Source organism: Dendrobates tinctorius, unplaced genomic scaffold (genome assembly GCF_039654945.1).
Source record: "Dendrobates tinctorius isolate UK_male_01 unplaced genomic scaffold, ASM3965494v1 ptg000138l, whole genome shotgun sequence".
Taxonomy (NCBI): Eukaryota; Metazoa; Chordata; class Amphibia; order Anura; family Dendrobatidae; genus Dendrobates; species Dendrobates tinctorius.
This window is the reverse complement of record NW_027361806.1, coordinates 22,915,794-22,934,474: the sequence shown is the minus strand read 5'-3', so window position 1 is coordinate 22,934,474 and position 18,681 is coordinate 22,915,794. Positions and strand designations below refer to the sequence as shown.

At 50.3% G+C, this 18,681-nt stretch overlaps 1 protein-coding gene across 2 annotated transcripts in view; it reads left to right on the top strand.

Annotated features, from left to right (window-relative positions):
• The first annotated feature begins 4,348 nt into the window (after positions 1–4,348).
• Positions 4,349–18,681, top strand: part of ZZZ3 (zinc finger ZZ-type containing 3) — a 66,034-nt gene continuing 51,701 nt past the window's right edge. The window contains exon 1 of one of the 2 annotated variants that reach the window (XM_073544825.1): positions 4,349–4,507. The gene's annotated coding sequence lies outside the window, so the exon portion shown is untranslated. The other variant, XM_073544827.1, reaches the window with a different exon arrangement.

Sequence of the window (18,681 nt, the reverse complement as noted above, 5' to 3'; positions counted from 1 at the left end):
GGAGCCCCCTCTTCTATCGCACCGCCCTCTCCTCTATATAACACGGAGCCCCCTCTTCTACCGCACCGCGCTCTCCTCTATATAACACGGAGCCCCCTCTTCTACCGCACCGCGCTCTCCTCTATATAACACGGAGCCCCCTCTTCTACCGCACCGCTCCCTCCTCTATATAACACGGAGCCTCTTCTTCTACCGCACCGCGCTCTCCTCTATATAACACGGAGCTCCCTCTTCTACCGCACCGCGCTCTCCTCTATATAACACGGAGCCCCCTCTTCTACCGCACCGCGCTCTCCTCTATATAACACGGAGCTCCCTCTTCTACCGCACCGCGCTCTCCTCTATATAACACGGAGCCCCCTCTTCTATCGCACCGCGCTCTCCTCTATATAACACGGAGCCCCCTCTTCTACCGCACCGCGCTCTCCTCTATATAACACGGAGCCCCCTCTTCTACCGCACCGCGCTCTCCTCTATATAACACGGAGCCCCCTCTTCTACCGCACCGCGCTCTCCTCTATATAACACGGAGCCCCCTCTTCTACCGCACCGCGCTCTCCTCTATATAACACGGAGCCCCCTCTTCTATCGCACCGCGCTCTCCTCTATATAACACGGAGCGCCCTCTTCTACCGCACCCTCCTCTATATAACACGGAGCCCCCTCTTCTACCGCACCGCCCTCTCCTCTATATAACACGGAGCCCCCTCTTCTACCGCACCGCCCTCTCCTCTATATAACACGGAGCCCCCTCTTCTACCGCACCGCGCTCTCCTCTATATAACACGGAGCCCCCTCTTCTACCGCACCGCGCTCTCCTCTATATAACACGGAGCCCCCTCTTCTATCGCACCGCGCTCTCCTCTATATAACACGGAGCCCCCTCTTCTACCGCACCGCGCTCTCCTCTATATAACACGGAGCCCCCTCTTCTACCGCACCGCCCTCTCCTCTATATAACACGGAGCCCCCTCTTCTACCGCACCGCGCTCTCCTCTATATAACACGGAGCCCCCTCTTCTATCGCACCGCGCTCTCCTCTATATAACACGGAGCCCCCTCTTCTATCGCACCGCGCTCTCCTCTATATAACACGGAGCCCCCTCTTCTACCGCACCGCGCTCTCCTCTATATAACACGGAGCCCCCTCTTCTACCGCACCGCGCTCTCCTCTATATAACACGGAGCCCCCTCTTCTATCGCACCGCGCTCTCCTCTATATAACACGGAGCCTCCTCTTCTATCGCACCGCGCTCTCCTCTGTATAACACGGAGCCTCCTCTTCTACCGCACCGCGCTCTCCTCTATATAACACGGAGCCCCCTCTTCTATCGCACCGCGCTCTCCTCTGTATAACACGGAGCCTCCTCTTCTACCGCACCGCGCTCTCCTCTATATAACACGGAGCCTCCTCTTCTATCGCACCGCGCTCTCCTCTGTATAACACGGAGCCCCCTCTTCTATCGCACCGCGCTCTCCTCTATATAACACGGAGCCCCCTCTTCTATCGCACCGCGCTCTCCTCTGTATAACACGGAGCCTCCTCTTCTACCGCACCGCGCTCTCCTCTATATAACACGGAGCCCCCTCTTCTACCGCACCGCGCTCTCCTCTATATAACACGGAGCCCCCTCTTCTACCGCACCGCGCTCTCCTCTATATAACACGGAGCTCCCTCTTCTACCGCACCGCGCTCTCCTCTATATAACACGGAGCCCCCTCTTCTATCGCACCGCGCTCTCCTCTATATAACACGGAGCCCCCTCTTCTACCGCACCACGCTCTCTATATAACACGGAGCCCCCTCTTCTACCGCACCGCGCTCTCCTCTATATAACACGGAGCCCCCTCTTCTACCGCACCGCCCTCTCCTCTATATAACACGGTGCCCCCTCTTCTATCGCACCGCCCTCTCCTCTATATAACACGGAGCCCCCTCTTCTACCGCACCGCGCTCTCCTCTATATAACACGGAGCCCCCTCTTCTATCGCACTTCGCTCTCCTCTATATAACACGGAGCCCCCTCTTCTATCGCACCGCCATCTCCTCTATATAACACGGTGCCCCCTCTTCTATCGCACCGCCCTCTCCTCTATATAACACGGAGCCTCCTCTTCTATCGCACCGCGCTCTCCTCTATATACGGAGCTCCCTCTTCTACCGCACCGCGCTCTCCTCTATATAACACGGAGCCTCCTCTTCTACCGCACCGCCCTCTCCTCTATATAACACGGAGCCCCCTCTTCTACCGCACCGCGCTCTCCTCTATATAACACGGAGCCCCCTCTTCTATCGCACCGCGCTCTCCTCTATATAACACGGAGCCCCCTCTTCTATCGCACCGCCCTCTCCTCTATATAACACGGAGCCCCCTCTTCTACCGCACCGCGCTCTCCTCTATATAACACGGAGCCCCCTCTTCTATCGCACCGCGCTCTCCTCTATATACGGAGCTCCCTCTTCTACCGCACCGCGCTCTCCTCTATATAACACGGAGCCTCCTCTTCTACCGCACCGCCCTCTCCTCTATATAACACGGAGCCCCCTCTTCTACCGCACCGCGCTCTCCTCTATATAACACGGAGCCCCCTCTTCTATCGCACCGCGCTCTCCTCTATATAACACGGAGCCCCCTCTTCTATCGCACCGCCCTCTCCTCTATATAACACGGAGCCCCCTCTTCTATCGCACCGCGCTCTCCTCTATATAACACGGAGCCCCCTCTTCTATCGCACCGCCCTCTCCTCTATATAACACGGAGCCCCCTCTTCTATCGCACCGCGCTCTCCTCTATATAACACGGAGCCCCCTCTTCTATCGCACCGCCCTCTCCTCTATATAACACGGAGCCTCCTCTTCTACCGCACCGCCCTCTCCTCTATATAACACGGAGCCCCCTCTTCTACCGCACCGCGCTCTCCTCTATATAACACGGAGCCCCCTCTTCTACCGCACCGCGCTCTCCTCTATATAACACGGAGCCCCCTCTTCTATCGCACCGCGCTCTCCTCTATATAACACGGAGCCCCCTCTTCTATCGCACCGCGCTCTCCTCTATATAACACGGAGCCCCCTCTTCTACCGCACCGCGCTCTCCTCTATATAACACGGAGCCCCCTCTTCTATCGCACCGCGCTCTCCTCTATATAACACGGAGCCCCCTCTTCTACCGCACCGCGCTCTCCTCTATATAACACGGAGCCCCCTCTTCTACCGCACCGCGCTCTCCTCTATATAACACGGAGCCCCCTCTTCTATCGCACCGCCCTCTCCTCTATATAACACGGAGCCCCCTCTTCTACCGCACCGCGCTCTCCTCTATATACGGAGCCCCCTCTTCTACCGCACCGCCCTCTCCTCTATATAACACGGAGCCCCCTCTTCTACCGCACCGCGCTCTCCTCTATATAACACGGAGCCCCCTCTTCTATCGCACCGCGCTCTCCTCTATATAACACGGAGCCCCCTCTTCTACCGCACCGCGCTCTCCTCTATATAACACGGAGCCCCCTCTTCTACCGCACCGCGCTCTCCTCTATATAACACGGAGCCCCCTCTTCTATCGCACCGCCCTCTCCTCTATATAACACGGAGCCCCCTCTTCTATCGCACCGCGCTCTCCTCTATATAACACGGAGCCCCCTCTTCTACCGCACCCCGCTCTCCTCTATATAACACGGAGCCCCCTCTTCTACCGCACCGCCCTCTCCTCTATATAACACGGAGCCCCCTCTTCTATCGCACCGCGCTCTCCTCTATATAACACGGAGCCCCCTCTTCTACCGCACCGCCCTCTCCTCTATATAACACGGAGCCCCCTCTTCTACCGCACCCCGCTCTCCTCTATATAACACGGAGCCCCCTCTTCTACCGCACCGCCCTCTCCTCTATATAACACGGAGCCCCCTCTTCTATCGCACCGCGCTCTCCTCTATATAACACGGAGCCCCCTCTTCTACCGCACCGCGCTCTCCTCTATATAACACGGAGCCCCCTCTTCTATCGCACCGCGCTCTCCTCTATATAACACGGAGCCCCCTCTTCTACCGCACCGCGCTCTCCTCTATATAACACGGAGCCCCCTCTTCTACCGCACCGCGCTCTCCTCTATATAACACGGAGCCCCCTCTTCTACCGCACCGCCCTCTCCTCTATATAACACGGAGCCCCCTCTTCTATCGCACCGCGCTCTCCTCTATATACGGAGCCCCCTCTTCTACCGCACCGCGCTCTCCTCTATATAACACGGAGCCCCCTCTTCTATCGCACCGCGCTCTCCTCTATATACGGAGCCCCCTCTTCTATCGCACCGCCCTCTCCTCTATATACGGAGCCCCCGCTTTCTCATCTCCCCCTTTTATCACACTGGTGTAGTTCTTCCTGTTGCCACCAGGGGTCGTCTATCTAGGAGCGGAAGTGGCGTCGGCGTGGAGGCGGCTTCCGGTGTGCGGCGTCTGTAGCTCGGGTTCCCTGAGGAGAATCCGGCGGATAACGGGCACCAGACAGGTGAGACACCGGCAGCGTGAGAGCACCGCGCAGGAACCGCTCCGTGTGTCCTGGGAGCGAGCTGTGGTTCACCCGGAGGAGACGCTGTAATCTGCAGAATAATAGCAGTGGATATTGTGTGTGGTGCAATGGCCTCAGTGTGAACGGTGTGTGCGGTATAGCGGCGGTGTGTAATGATGGCGCTGTGTGCGGTATAGCGGCGTGTAATGATGGCGCTGTGTGTGGTGTTATAGCGGTGTGTAGTGATGGCGCTGTGTGTGGTGTTATAGCGGTGTGTAATGATGGCGCTGTGTGTGGTGTTATAGCGGTGTGTAATGATGGCGCTGTGTGCGGTATAGCGGTGTGTAATGATGGCGCTGTGTGCGGTATAGCGGTGTGTAATGATGGCGCTGTGTGCGGTGTGTTATAGCGGTGTGTAATGATGGCGCTGTGTGCGGTATAGCGGTGTGTAATGATGGCGCTGTGTGTGGTGTTATAGCGGTGTGTAATGATGGCGCTGTGTGTGGTGTTATAGCGGTGTGTAATGATGGCGCTGTGTGTGGTGTTATAGCGGTGTGTAATGATGGCGCTGTGTGCGGTATAGCGGTGTGTAATGATGGCGCTGTGTGCGGTGTGTTATAGCGGTGTGTAATGATGGCGCTGTGTGTGGTGTTATAGCGGTGTGTAATGATGGCGCTGTGTGTGGTGTTATAGCGGTGTGTAATGATGGAGCTGTGTGTGGTGTGTTATAGCGGTGTGTAATGATGGCGCTGTGTGCGGTGTATTATAGCGGTGTGTAATGATGGCGCTGTGTGTGGTGTGTTATAGCGGTGTGTAATGATGGCGCTGTGTGCGGTATAGCGGCGTGTAATGATGGCGCTGTGTGTGGTGTTATAGCGGTGTGTAATGATGGCGCTGTGTGTGGTGTTATAGCGGTGTGTAATGATGGCGCTGTGTGTGGTGTGTTATAGCGGTGTGTAATGATGGCGCTGTGTGCGGTATAGCGGTGTGTAATGATGGCGCTGTGTGCGGTGTGTTATAGCGGTGTGTAATGATGGCGCTGTGTGTGGTGTTATAGCGGTGTGTAATGATGGCGCTGTGTGTGGTTTTATAGCGGTGTGTAATGATGGAGCTGTGTGTGGTGTGTTATAGCGGTGTGTAATGATGGCGCTGTGTGCGGTGTATTATAGCGGTGTGTAATGATGGCGCTGTGTGCGGTGTATTATAGCGGTGTGTAATGATGGCGCTGTGTGCGGTATAGCGGCGGTGTGTAATGATGGCGCTGTGTGTGGTGTTATAGCGGTGTGTAATGATGGCGCTGTGTGCGGTGTGTTATAGCGGTGTGTAATGGCGCTGTGTGTGGTGTGTTATAGCGGTGTGTAATGATGGCGCTGTGTGTGGTGTGTTATAGCGGTGTGTAATGATGGCGCTGTGTGCGGTGTATTATAGCGGTGTGTAATGATGGCGCTGTGTGCGGTATTATAGCGGTGTGTAATGATGGCGCTGTGTGTGGTATTATAGCGGTGTGTAATGATGGCACTGTGTGCGGTGTATTATAGCGGTGTGTAATGATGGCGCTGTGTGTGGTGTTATAGCGGTGTGTAATGATGGTGCTGTGTGCGGTATTAGAGCGGTGTGTAATGATGGCGCTGTGTGTGGTGTTATAGCGGTGTGTAATGATGGTGCTGTGTGCGGTATTAGAGCGGTGTGCAATGATAGCGGTGTGTAATGGCGCTGTGTGCGCTGTTATAGCGGTGTGTAATGATGGCGCTGTGTGCGCTGTTATAGCGGTGTGTAATGATGGCGCTGTGTGCGCTGTTATAGCGGTGTGTAATGATGGTGCTGTGTGCGGTGTATTATAGCGGTGTGTAATGATGGCGCTGTGTGCGGTGTTATAGCGGTGTGTAATGATGGTGCTGTGTGCGGTATTAGAGCGGTGTGTAATGATAGCGGTGTGTAATGATGGCGCTGTGTGCGCTGTTATAGCGGTGTGTAATGATGGCGCTGTGTGCGCTGTTATAGCGGTGTGTAATGATGGCACTGTGTGTGGTGTATTATAGCGGTGTGTATTGATGGCGCTGTGTGCCGTGTATTATAGCGGTGTGAAATGATGGCGCTGTGTGTGGTATAGCGGTGTGTAGTGATGGCGCTGTGTGTGGTGTTATAGCGGTGTGTATTGATGACGCTGTGTTGTGTATTATAGCGGTGTGTAATGATGGCGCTGTGTGTGGTGTTATAGCGGTGTGTAATGATGGCGCTGTGTGTGGTGTTATAGCGGTGTGTAATGATGGCGCTGTGTGCGGTGTATTATAGCGGTGTGTAATGATGGCGCTGTGTGCGGTGTATTATAGCGGTGTGTAATGATGGCGCTGTGTGCGGTGTATTATAGCGGTGTGTAATGATGGCGCTGTGTGCGGTGTTATAGCGGTGTGTAATGATGGCACTGTGTGTGGTGTATTATAGCGGTGTTAATGATGGAGCTGTGTGCGGTGTATTATAGCGGTGTGTAATGATGGCACTGTGTGTGGTGTATTATTGCCGTAATGATGGCGCTGTGTGCGGTGTATTATAGCGGTGTGTAATGATGGCGCTGTGTGTGGTGTTATAGCGGTGTGTAATGATGGCGCTGTGTGCGGTGTTATAGCGGTGAGTAATGATGGCGCTGTGTGTGGTGTATTATAGCGGTGTGTAATGATGGCGCTGTGTGCGGTGTATTATAGCAGTGTGTAATGATGGCGCTGTGTGCGGTGTTATAGCGGTGTGTAATGATGGCGCTGTGTGCGGTATTATAGAGGTGTGTAATGATGGCGCTGTGTGTGGTGTTATAGCGGTGTGTAATGATGGCACTGTGTGCGGTGTATTATAGCGGTGTGTAATGATGGCGCTGTGTGTGGTGTTATAGCGGTGTGTAATGATGGTGCTGTGTGCGGTATTAGAGCGGTGTGTAATGATGGCGCTGTGTGTGGTGTTATAGCGGTGTGTAATGATGGTGCTGTGTGCGGTATTAGAGCGGTGTGCAATGATAGCGGTGTGTAATGGCGCTGTGTGCGCTGTTATAGCGGTGTGTAATGATGGCGCTGTGTGCGCTGTTATAGCGGTGTGTAATGATGGCGCTGTGTGCGCTGTTATAGCGGTGTGTAATGATGGTGCTGTGTGCGGTGTATTATAGCGGTGTGTAATGATGGCGCTGTGTGCGGTGTTATAGCGGTGTGTAATGATGGTGCTGTGTGCGGTATTAGAGCGGTGTGTAATGATAGCGGTGTGTAATGATGGCGCTGTGTGCGCTGTTATAGCGGTGTGTAATGATGGCGCTGTGTGCGCTGTTATAGCGGTGTGTAATGATGGCACTGTGTGTGGTGTATTATAGCGGTGTGTATTGATGGCGCTGTGTGCCGTGTATTATAGCGTTGTGAAATGATGGCGCTGTGTGTGGTATAGCGGTGTGTAGTGATGGCGCTGTGTGTGGTGTTATAGCGGTGTGTATTGATGACGCTGTGTTGTGTATTATAGCGGTGTGTAATGATGGCGCTGTGTGTGGTGTTATAGCGGTGTGTAATGATGGCGCTGTGTGTGGTGTTATAGCGGTGTGTAATGATGGCGCTGTGTGCGGTGTATTATAGCGGTGTGTAATGATGGCGCTGTGTGCGGTGTATTATAGCGGTGTGTAATGATGGCGCTGTGTGCGGTGTATTATAGCGGTGTGTAATGATGGCGCTGTGTGCGGTGTTATAGCGGTGTGTAATGATGGCACTGTGTGTGGTGTATTATAGCGGTGTTAATGATGGAGCTGTGTGCGGTGTATTATAGCGGTGTGTAATGATGGCACTGTGTGTGGTGTATTATTGCCGTAATGATGGCGCTGTGTGCGGTGTATTATAGCGGTGTGTAATGATGGCGCTGTGTGTGGTGTTATAGCGGTGTGTAATGATGGCGCTGTGTGCGGTGTTATAGCGGTGAGTAATGATGGCGCTGTGTGTGGTGTATTATAGCGGTGTGTAATGATGGCGCTGTGTGCGGTGTATTATAGCAGTGTGTAATGATGGCGCTGTGTGCGGTGTTATAGCGGTGTGTAATGATGGCGCTGTGTGCGGTATTATAGAGGTGTGTAATGATGGCGCTGTGTGTGGTGTTATAGCGGTGTGTAATGATCGCGCTGAGTGCGGTGTTATAGCGGTGTGTAATGATGGCTCTGTGTGTGGTGTATTATAGCGGTGTATAATGATGGCGCTGTGTGTGGTGTATTATAGCGGTGTGTAATGATGGCGCTGTGTGTGGTGTATTATAGCGGTGTGTAATGATGGCGCTGTGTGTGGTGTTATAGCGGTGTGTAATGATTGCGCTGTGTGCGGTATTATAGCGGTGTGTAATGATGGCGCTGTGTGCGGTATTATAGCGGTGTGTAATGATGGCGCTGTGTGTGGTATAGCGGTGTGTAATGATGGCGCTGTGTGCGGTATTATAGCGGTGTGTAATGATGGCGCTGTGTGCGGTATTATAGCGGTGTGTAATGATGGCGCTGTGTGTGGTATAGCGGTGTGTAATGATGGCGCTGTGCTGTGTGTGGTATAGCGGTGTGTAATGGAGCTGTGCTGTGTGTGGTATAGCGGTGTGTAATGATGGCGCTGTGCGGTGTGTTATAGCGGTGTGTAATGATGGCGCTGGTGTGCGGTGTGTAATGGCGCTGGTGTGCGGTGTTATAGCGGTGTGTGTAACGATTGCACTGTGTGTGGTGTTATAGCGGTGTGTAACGATGGCACTGTGTGCGGTGTATTATAGCGGAGTGTAATGATGGCGCTGTGTGGTGTTATAGCAGTGTGTAATGATGGCGCTGTGTGCGGTATTACAGCGGAGTGAGTGTGTAGATGATGTCACTGTGTGCAATATTATTGCTTTGTATGATGGCCGTGTGTATAGTGTTATAGCGATGTGTAATGATGTCTGTATATTATAACAGTGTGTGCGGTGTGTGTTGCAGTATTATAGCGGTGTGTATTGATGGTGCTGTGTGTGGTATTATAGCGGTGTGTAATGATGACGCTGTGCGGTGTATTATAGCGGTGTGTAATGATGGCGCTGTGTGCGGTATAGCGGTGTGTAATGATGGCACTGTGTGCGATGTATTATAGCGGTGTGTGATGTTATAGCGGTGTATAATGATGGCGCTGTGTGCGGTGTTATAGCGGTGTGTAATGATGGCGCTGTGTGGTATAGTGGTGTGTTACGATGGCGCTGTGTGCGGTGTATTATAGCTGTGTGTGATGTTATAGCGGTGTGTAATGATAGCGGTGTGTAATGATGTCGCTGTGTGCGGTATTATAGCGGTGTGTAATGATGGCGCGGTGTGTAATGATGGCGCGGTGTGTTATGATGGCGCGGTGTGTAATGATGGCGCTGTGTGTGGTATTATAGTGGTGTGTAATGGTGGCGCTGTGTGGTGTTATAGCGGTGTGAAATGATGGCGCTGTGTGTGGTATAGGGGTGTGTAATCATGGCGCTGTTTGTGGTGTTATAGCGGTGTGTAATGATGACGCTGTGTTGTGTATTATAGCGGTGTGTAATGATGGCGCTGTGTGTGGTGTTATAGTGGTGTGTAATGATTGCGCTGTGTGTGGTGTTATAGTGGTGTGTAATGATGGCGCTTTGTGCGGTGTATTATAGCAGTGTGTAATGATGGCGCTGTGTGCGGTGTATTATAGCGATGTGTAATGATGGCGCTGGTGTGCGGTGTTATAGCGGTGTGTAATGATGGCGCTGTGTGTGGTGTTATAGCGTTGTGTAATGATGGCGCCGTGTGTGGTGTATAGCGGTGTGTAATGATGGCGCCGTGTGTGGTGTATAGCGGTTTGTAATGATGGCACTGTGTGCGGTGTATTATAGCGGTTTGTAATGATGGCACTGTGTGCGGTGTATTATAGCGGTTTGTAATGATGGAGGTGTGTAATGATGGCGCTGGTGTGCGGTGTTATAGCGGTGTGTAATGATGGCGCTGTGTGCCGTGTTATAGCGGTGTGTAATGATGGCGCTGTGTGCGGTGTATTATAGCGGAGTGTAATGATGGCGCTGTGTGCGGTGTATTATAGCGGAGTGTAACGATGGCGCTGTGTGCGGTGTATTATAGCGGAGTGTAACGATGGCGCTGTGTGCGGTGTTATAGCGGTGTGTAACGATGGCGCTGTGTGCGGTATTGTGGTGTGTAATGATGGCGCTGTGTGCTTTATTACAGCGGAGTGAGTGTGTAGGTGATGTCACTGTGTGCAATATTATGGCTGTGTATGATGGCCGTGTGTATACTATTATAGCGATGTGTAATGATGTCTGTGTATATTATAACAGTGTGTGCGGTGTGTGTTGCAGTATTATAGCGGTGTATATAAAGTAGAAAATGTTATGCTCACCAGTTCCAATAATTCAGTCTGCACAGAAACCACGATCTGAACTTTTGTGTAGTAATTGAAGTAAAATATATTTCCAGCTCCTGGTAAAAATTTCTTAAATGTTTTATTCCATGATTTAAACTATTTTTTTTTCATTCCGTACAAGACAGAAATGAAATGCAAAAGCATGTGATATATATTTTCTTCAGCAGTGTATTATTATTATTATTATTATTTCAGTAGCGCCATTGATTCCATGGTGCTGCACATGAGAAGGGGTAACATACAAATTACAGATATCACTTACAGTAAACAAACAATGACAGAGTGATACAGAGGGGAGAGGACCCTGCCCCGGGGGGGCTACATTCTACAGGATGGGGGGGGAGAGACAGAAGGTTTGGGGTGCAGCAGCTCTGGTAGAGATGAGGTGGCAGTATGGTTTATTGCAGTCTGTAAGCTTTCCTGAAAAGATGGGTTTTCAGGTTCCATTTGAAGGATCCGAGGGTGGTGGATAATCGGACGTGTTGAGGCATGGAATTCCAGAGGATGAGGGCTATTCGGGAGAAATCTTGGAGGCGGTTGTGTGAGGAACGAATAAGTGTGGAGGAGAGTAGGAGGTCTTGGGAGGATCGAAGATTACGTGAGGGAAGATATTGGGAGATTAGTTCAGAGATGTAGGGAGGGGACAGGTTGTGGATGGCTTTGTAGGTCAGTGTTAGTAGTTAGAACTGGATTTGTTGGGGAATTGGGAGCCAGTGGAGGGATTTGCAGAGGGGGGAGACAGGGGAGTAGCGAGGAGAGAGGTGGATTATTTGGGCAGCAGAATTGAGGACAGACTGGAGTGGTGCAAGAGAGTTAGCAGGGAGGCCACAGAAGAGAGTGTTGCAGTAGTCAAGGCGGGAGATGATGAGGGCATGTACAAGAGTTTTAGTAGATTGAGGACTGAGGAAGGGACGGATTCTGGAAATATTTTTGAGTTGGAGGCGACAGGAGGAGGTAAGAGATTGGACGTGTAGTTTGAAGCACAGGGCAGAGTCGAGAGTTACTCCGAGGCAGCGGATTTCAGGTGCAGGAGAGAGCGTAATGCCACTTACCATAATAGATCGGGGAATAATAATAAATTTTATTTCTATAGCGCCGACATATTCCGCAGCACTTTACATTTCAGAGGGGATTTGTACAGACAATAGACATTACAGCAAAACAATAATCACATAGATCATAACAGATACCAAGAGGAGTGAGGGCCCTGCTCGCAAGCTTACAGTCTATGAGGAAAGAGGGAGACACGAAAGGTGGGTGGTAACAGTTGCCCTGATTGTATGGACCAGCCATAGTGTTAAGTGTGTAACAGTACAGACACAGAGGGCTAATGGATGTATAAAGCATGTGGGAACATGATGCGGGGAATCTGGTTATGGTAAAACTTTTGGCTGTGCCACACAGGGATAGATTAGGTTAATGTGTTGAGGCGGTAGGCCAGTCTGAATAAATGTGTTTTCAGGGCACGCTTAAAATTGTGGGGATTGGGGACTAATCGTATTGACCTGGGAAGTGCATTCCAAAGAATTGGCGCGGCACGTGTAAAGTCTTGGAGACGGGAGTGGGAGGTTCTGATTATTGAGGATGCTAACCTCAGGTCATCAGCAGAACGGAGGGCACGGGTAGGATGGTATACTAAAACAAGGGAGGAGATGTAGGGTGGTGCTGAGCCATGGAGGGCTTTGTGGGTGAGGGTAATAAGTTTGTACTGGGTAGGGAAGATACGTGAGATGTAGGAAATATAATGAGTTCAGTTTTGTCTTCGATTAGTTTTAGGAAGCGAGAGGAGAAGGAGGATATGGCTGATAGACAGTCCAGGATTCTGGACAGCAGAGAGGTGACATCTGGGTCAGAGAGGTAGATCTGAGTGTCATCTGCATACAGGTGGTCCTGGAAGCCATGGGACTTGTGAGTTGTCCTAGGCCAAGAGTATAGATGGAAAAAAGTAGAGGCCCCAGGACAGAGCCTTGGGGGACTCCAACAGAGAGGGGGCGGGATGAGGAGGGAGTGGGAAACACTGAATGTGCGGTCAGAAAGGTATGAGGAGATCCAGGACAGGGCGAGGTCTTTGATGACAAGGGTAGAAAGAATCTGTAGCCAGTTGGCAGTGGTCAACTATGTCAAAGGTAGAGGACAGGTCGAGAAGGAGGAGGATGGAGAACCGTCTGTTCGCTTTGGCTGTGAGTAAGTCATTAGTAATTTTGGTCAGGGCAGTTTCAGTGGAGTGGTGGGGGCAGAAGCCAGATTGCAGGATGTCAAGGAGGGAGTTAGATGAGAGGTGGGAGGAAAGTTGAGCATGGACATGCTGTTCAAGGAGTTTGGAAGCAAACGAGAGCAGTGATATGGGGCGATGGTGGTGTATGCAGTATTATAGCAGTGTATGATGGCAGAGTATGCAGTATTGTAGCGGTGTATGATGATGGCAGTGCTCCGCATTACTGCGTCTTGCTGTGCTTCTGGTCTATAGTTGTCAGTGAGGGCTGCCCCTCTGGCCTGCTCTGCCCCTCTGGCCTGCTCTGCCCCTCTGGCCTGCTCTGCCCCTTTTGTGCCCCGACACCTTTTAGAGCTTGTACACACATGGCTCATGTTGCAGTTTTTTCTTTTTTTCTGAAACCGCAGCAAATGAATCACAAGTTTTCATGAAGCCCTGACATGTCCGGCTGTTAATTTTTTTTTTTTTCTTTTTTTAATGGATGCCACATTTTACAAGCACCGAGTGCTGGAACCTGGACCTGACCTATAAGGGCTCATACCCATCACCATATAAAAAAAAATGGGCCGATATTGGTCCAGAAACATGAGACAGTGCCATGCGATTTGTAGCACCTAGCATCCAAATGATCCCCGATTTACATGTGACTGTGATCCGACTGCAATGCGATTTTTTAACATGAGCTTTTACATAGGGGGATTCTCTGTCATTTACACATTTTTTCCAAGGAAATATGTACAGTTGTGAGATATATAATCAGTGCTTTGTATGCGTAGTTTACAGTACATGTATTAATATATTATTTTCTGAAAAAAAAATTACATGGGATCCCAAAAATTGTATTAATCAGCAAAGGGAAAGTGGACAGCTGGGGGAAGATGTTTATAGTCTGGGAAGGAGATAATACCCATGGAGCTCCCCCAGGCTATTAATATCAGCTCCCAGCTGTATACTTAACCTTTTACTAGTTATTAAAGTAGGGACCCTAAAAAAAGACATGGGGTCCCCCTATAATAACCAGCAAAGGCTAGGCAGACAGCTCTGGGCTGATATTAATAGGCTAGGAAGGGGCCATGGATACTGCCTCTGCCTCTCCCCCCCCCCCCCCCCCCCTTCCCAGGTTAAAAACATCAGCTCCCTTTTCCCAGTTGCCATGGTGTGGTGGCAAGTGGGGTGATAGTTGTGGGAGTTGATGTTACCTCCTTCAGTCTCTCCTTCTCCTCTGGTATTTTCCCCTCCTCCTTCAAACACTCCATAAAATGAAACCTGCTCTCGACCCATCCTGCACAAACTACAGACCAGTCTCCAATCTCCCCTTAATAACTAAGAGCGCCTAGTCTACTCCCGCCTTACCCGTTACCTGTCCACTCACTCCCTTCTAGGCCCTTCACAGTCCGGTTTCCGCCCTCTACATTCGACAGAAACTGCACTCATCAAAGTGACCAATGACCTTCTGACAGCAAAACGTAACGGTGACCACTCTCTGCTCATTCTTCTCGACCTTTCTGCTGCTTTCGACACTGTTGACCACCGTCTCCTACTCTCTAGGCTCCAGTCACTAGGCATTAAGGACACCGCTCTCTCCTGGTTCTCTTCCTATCTCTCTGACCGCTCCTTCAGTGTTTTGTTTTCTGGCTCCACTTCATCTCCTCTTCCTCTTGCTGTCAGGGTACCTCAGGGCTCAGTCCTTGGCCCCTTCTCTTCTCACTCTACACGGCCCCAATTGGACAGACCATCAGCAGATTTGGCTTTCAGTACCATCTTTATGCTGATGACACACAACTATACACATCTTCCCCCGACCTCACCCTCGCTGTACTACAGAACGTTAGTGACTGTCTGTCCGCAGTCTCCAATATCATGTCCGCTCTCTATCTGAAACTCAACCTCTCCAAAACTGAACTTCTGTTCCCGCCATCTACTAACCTCCATAAATCTGACATTTCCCTCTCCGTGGGTGGCACCACAATAACACCCTGGCAGCAGGCACGCTGTCTGGGTGTTATGTATGATGCCAATCTCTCCTTCACATCCCATATACAATCTCTTACCATTAAAGAACATCTCTGGAATCCTATGAAAAATGATGAATCTCACCATGGAAACAGCAAAAACCCTCACTGTCACCCTGATCCACTCCCGCCTAGACTACTGTAACACTCTATTAATTGGTCCCCCTCTCCAGTCCATCATTAATGCAGCAGCCAGGGTCATCCATCTGGCTGATCGGTACTCGGACACGTCCGCTCTTCGCCAGTCCTTACATAGGCTGCCCATTCATTATAGCAGGGTTTCCCAACTCCAGTCCTCAAGGCACACCAACAGATCATGTTTTCAGGATTTCCTTAGTATTGCTCAGGTGATAATTGCTTCACCTGTGCAATACAAAGGAAATCCTGAAAACATGATCTGTTGGTGTGCCTTGAGGACTGGAGTTGGGAAACCCTGCATTATAGGATCCAATTCAAACTGCTTGTTCCCACTCACAAAGCTCTCCACAGTGCGGCACCCCCCTACATCTACTCCCTCACTTCTCTTTATCAGCCTAATCGACCGCTGCGCTCTGCAAACGACTTTCAACTTACCTCAGCACTAATCCGTACCTCCAGCTCCAAAACTTCTCCCACGTTACACCAATCCTCTGGAATGCTCTACCACAAGAAATTAAACCTATCCATAACTTGCTCAGTTTTAGGCGCTCCCTAAAAACACATCCGTTCATACATAGATATATAACCCTCTACCTTTCTCTGAACATTACGCTCCATCAAACTCCACTGCACCCAATAGCACCAGAAATATTGGCTGTTGACAACCTCATGCAGCCTTTATCTATCGCCCACTCCATCAAGGTGTCAGGACCTTCATTGTAAATAAAGGGCCTGTCACACTAAGAGATATCGCTAGCAATATCGCTATAACTAGTGACGTTATAGCGATATTGCTAGCGATATCGCTGTGTGTGATACTTACCTACAACCCGCTCCCCCGCTGATCGTGCGAGAACGTTCAGGACCGTTTCTCGTCGTCATCTTCCTGCGGCGCTTCCTGCTGTGACGACGAGCGACGCGTGGAGCCGGGCGGGAGGACGCAGGATCGCCTAGTGTGACAGGTAAGTAGCGACCCCCGTCCCCTGCGATGTCGCTGGTGAGATCTGCCTGTGTGGCAGCTCACTAGCGACCACTTAGCGATGTACCAGCGATCCTGACCGCGTCATATTACTGGTTGGGATCGCTGGTACATCGCTAAGCGTGACAGTACCTTTAGACCCTGTACTTTGTGTCTCCACCACCTCATTGTAGATTTTAAGCTCTCACGAGCAGGGTCGTCATTATCTTTGCTTTAATTATTGTATTATCTTTAACTTTGTTACTTATGACTGTTGTGTATGAACTGCAGCATTGTAAAGCGCTGCGGAAAAGATTTTTACTATTACCTTTGCATTGTCAGGTGACATCAAGCCCAGGGGTTTGTAATGGAGAGGCGTCAATAATATGCCCTCGTTACTAACTTCAGTCGTACTGTGAAAAAAAATAACACTCAGCATAAAGTCCTTTATTTGAAAGAATAACACTGCTTTAATTAATCGAAACCATGTGTCATCGGTCATTGCACTGAAGCCAATGTCTCTTGCATCAGAATTAGAATGATAAACAGCCATATTCCTCACCTGTCAGCCGAGAATGTAACCCAATTGTCCTGCGATATGCCCAGCTCTGATTCATCTCTAGATGGCAGGCTGCATTGTTGCATGATGCGACCATGTAGCCTGTCATCCAGAAGAGACACTGAGCTGCGTGTGCTTGCTGAGCTCAGTGCCTCGCGGTGATGTGCTAAAATTGAGCAGAGTTTGTATCCAATGTATTTGTTTCACATCACTGACGTCACCTTATGCTCACTGTGCCTTCAGAAAGGTCATCGGAGTTCGGCGCTGACATAACTAAGGTAAACTGAGTTCATTGGCTCTGAACTCCGATGAACTTTCTGTTGGCACAGTGAGTGTGAAGACCTTCTCACGCTTGCAGTGACGTCAGTGAGCTGAAACAAGTACATTGGATATTGACTCCGCTCAACTTTTTCACCTCACTGCGAGGCGCTGAGCAAGCACACGCAGCTCATTGTCTCTGCTGGATGGCAGGCTGTATAGTAGGATCATGCAGCGTGCCATATAGATGTAGCAGAGCTAGACGCATCACAGGGCAATTGGATTATTATCTCGAAGGACAGGTGAGGAATAAGGTTGTTATTTTTTAATTCTTTTACAGGGGAAATTGGCTTCAGTGGATTGGAGGTAAGGTGATTAGAAGTGTCCTTGGTTAATTTAGAGTCAATAAAGGTCTTTATTTTGGGTGTTATTTTTTTTTCACATTTTGACTATGGTGTTTGTAATGGGGGTGTCTTATAGACGTCTTTTCATTGCTAACCCCTGGGCTTGATGTCACCTGACAATACAAAGTGGGAAGAACAAAGCTAAGTTCCAGAATTGACGCATCTCATTTATTGCGCCTTTTCTGGGGCGGATGAGAGCTGATATTTTTAGCCTTGAGGAGGTGGGGGGCAATATCCATGACCCCTTCCTAGGCTAATAATGTCAGCCCGCAGCTGTCTGCAGAGCCTTTGCTGGTTATTAATTATAGGGGGACCCTACAACCTTATATTGGGAGGGTCCCCGATTTTAACCACTTTCGCACCGTAGTTGTATGATTACATCTTAGGTAGGCTCCCCGTTGGATCTGGCGATGAGCCTGCAACTTTTCCTGCACATGTCAGCTGATTTCCTCAACTGACGGGACCCCAACAGCTGCGGGTGGAATTGCGATCCACCCATGGCTGTCAATCTCTGACAGCATTTAATGTGATCAGGCTAGAATTGTATCACTAATCCTGCCCATTGGCGCCAGTGTCACATAACCCCAGGTTGTCGATGTACTGGCATGACCCGGGGTCTGCAGCAGACCTCTATGGTTGTCAATACTGGATTGCTATGAGCGCCACCCAGCGGTCGACTGTTATAGCAAGTGAGCATTTCTGCTACTCAGAGCAGGGCTGAAGCTTTATGAGTAGCACAAGCGGTCGGATGATTGCAGCTTCTACTTGGAGACTATTAAGGCAGGGAAAAAGTAAAACAAAAAAAGTTCAAATCACCCCTCCCCCCATTCAAAATAAAAACACATCTGATATTTCCGCGTTCAGACTCTCCCGCTCTATCAATATATAAAAATAATCTTATCGGTAAATGGAATAAAGAGAAAAAGAATCTAAATGTCAGAATTACCTTTTTTTGGTCACCGCAACTTTGCAATAACGGGCGACCAAAAGATCGTAGCTACACCAACATGGTATCAATAAAAACGTCAGCTCGGCGCACAGAAAATAAGCCCTCACGCGACCCGGGATCATGATAAATGGAGACATTACGGGTATCGGAACACGACTTTTAGAGACTTTGGATTTTTTTTTCACCACTTAGATAAATAAGAACCTAGACATGTTTGGTGTCTATGAAATCGTAATGACCTGGAGAACCATAATGGCAGGGCAGTTTTAGCATTTAGTGAACATGG